Below are 2,500 nucleotides of genomic sequence, written 5' to 3'. Positions count from 1 at the left end.
GATACAAAATCTCGGCTCGGACGTGCGCCACCCATCGCCGACCGGGTCTCGTAGCCCGGTCGGCCGCGCGTCTACTGTAAGTTTCGGGACTGCACGCAGGCAGCCCCGGATCCGTGTGCCGCCACCTTCGACACTCGGCTTATAAGCGTTCGAACGATCTCCCGTACCCGTCGGCTAGATTGAAAGCGTCTGGGATACGTTGTTATAACATCTCTGGTCTTTGAGTGTACGCTCGGAAAGAAGCGAGTTGACGCGTGCGTTGGAGCGTTCGGCCTTCCGTGTTTCACGGAGAGCCGAACTTCTTGGTACCGCGTCAAGGGCCATTCGGTCTGAGACACCGACCCGCGGTAATGCAGTGACGATAGATGAAACAACGCGAGTCGCGTAGTTTCTTTGGTACGAGGCACGGAACGGTCCGCGAACGCCCGCTCCTGGTCTACGCCGAAGTACGTATCGTGCTCGAGCACGTACCGGTACGGCGTAGCAGGCGGACGACGGGAGACCGGCCCGACCGACTCGCTCCTCTTACTAGTAGGAGCCTGGCCGCTAGGACGTCGGCGCCGGTACGGTGGTAGCACGGTCGGCTTACGGGGCGAAACCTCCGCGGGCTATCGAAAAAATTTCGAACTCCGGGAACTTTGTCGAAATTAACCGAGGCTCATATGACGATGTTCCGACAGGCTCCCGGCCCGGATCGACTCCGGGACGCCGCGCATCGCCTTTCGGTCGACTCGGACCGAAATTTTTACAAGTCCCGTCTGTCCGGATCGACTCCGGGACGCCGCGCGTCGCCTTTCGCTCGACTCGTACCGCAGCTTCGACGAGTCCCGTCGGCCCGTATCGACTCCGGCACGCCGCGCATCGCCTTTCTGTCGACTCGGACCGTAATTTTTACAAGTCCCGTCGGCCCGGATCGAATCCGGGACGCCGCGCATCGCCTTTCTGTCGACTCGGACCGAAAGTTTCGCAAGTCGACGTCGGCCCGGATCGACTCCGGGACGCCGCGCGTCGCCTTTCGCTCGACTCGGACCGGAATTTTCACAAGTCCCGTCTGTCCGGATCGACTCCGGGACGCCGCGCGTCGCCTTTCGCTCGACTCGGACCGGAATTTTCACAAGTCCCGTCGGCCCGGATCGAATCCGGGACGCCGCGCATCGCCTTTCTGTCGACTCGGACCGAAAGTTTCACAAGTCGACGTCGGCCCGGATCGACTCCGGGACGCCGCGCGTCGCCTTTCGCTCGACTCGGACCGAAATTTTCACAAGTCCCGTCTGTCCGGATCGACTCCGGGACGCCGCGCGTCGCCTTTCGCTCGACTCGTACCGCAGCTTCAACGAGTCCCGTCGGCCCGTATCGACTCCGGGACGCCGCGCATCGCCTCTCGGTCGACTCGGACCGAAAGTTTTACAAGTCCCGTCTGTCCGGATCGACTCCGGGACGCCGCGCATCGCCTTTCTGTCGACTCGGACCGAAACTTCGTCGAGTCCCGTCGGCCCGTATCGACTCCGGCACGCCGCGCATCGCCTTTCGCTCGACTCGTACCGCAGCTTCGACGAGTCCCGTCGGCCCGTATCGACTCCGGGACGCCGCGCATCGCCTCTCGGTCGACTCGGACCGAAAGTTTTACAAGTCCCGTCTGTCCGGAACGACTCCGGGACGCCGCGCGTCGCCTTTCGCTCGACTCGTACCGCAGCTTCGACGAGTCCCGTCGGCCCGTATCGACTCCGGGACGCCGCGCATCGCCTCTCGGTCGACTCGGACCCAAAGTTTTACAAGTCCCGTCTGTCCGGATCGACTCCGGTACGCCGCGCGTCGCCTTTCGCTCGACCCGGACCGAAATTTTCACAAGTCCGGTCGGCCCGTATCGACTCCGGGACGCCGCGCATCGCCTCTCGGTCGACTCGGACCGAAATTTTCACAAGTCCCGTCGGCCCGGATCGACTCCGGTACGCCGCGCGTCGCCTTTCGCTCGACTCGGACCGAAATTTTCACAAATCCGGTCGGCCCGGATCGACTCCGGTACGCCGCGCGTCGCCTTTCGCTCGACTCGGACCGTAATTTTTACAAGTCCCGTCTGTCCGGATCGACCCCGGGACGCCGCGCGTCGCCTTTCGCTCGACTCGTACCGCAGCTTCAACGAGTCCCGTCGGCCCGGATCGACTCCGGGAGGCCGCGCATCGCCCTCCGCTTGACTCGGAACGAAACTTCACTGAGTCCCGTCGGCCCGTATCGACTCCGGTACGCCGCGCGTCGCCTTTCGCTCGACCCGGACCGAAATTTTCACAAGTCCCGTCGGCCCGGATCGACTCCGGGACGCCGCGCGTCGCCTTTCGCTCGACTCGGACCGAAATTTTCACAAGTCCCGTCTGTCCGGATCGACTCCGGGACGCCGCGCGTCGCCTTTCGCTCGACTCGTACCGCAGCTTCAACGAGTCCCGTCGGCCCGTATCGACTCCGGGACGCCGCGCATCGCCTCTCGGTCGACTCGGACCGAAAGTTT

This window comes from Neodiprion pinetum, unplaced genomic scaffold (genome assembly GCF_021155775.2).
Source record: "Neodiprion pinetum isolate iyNeoPine1 unplaced genomic scaffold, iyNeoPine1.2 ptg000113l, whole genome shotgun sequence".
NCBI lineage: Eukaryota > Metazoa > Arthropoda > Insecta > Hymenoptera > Diprionidae > Neodiprion > Neodiprion pinetum.
The sequence above is the reverse complement of the archived record's forward strand: the minus strand, read 5'-3'. Positions refer to the sequence as shown.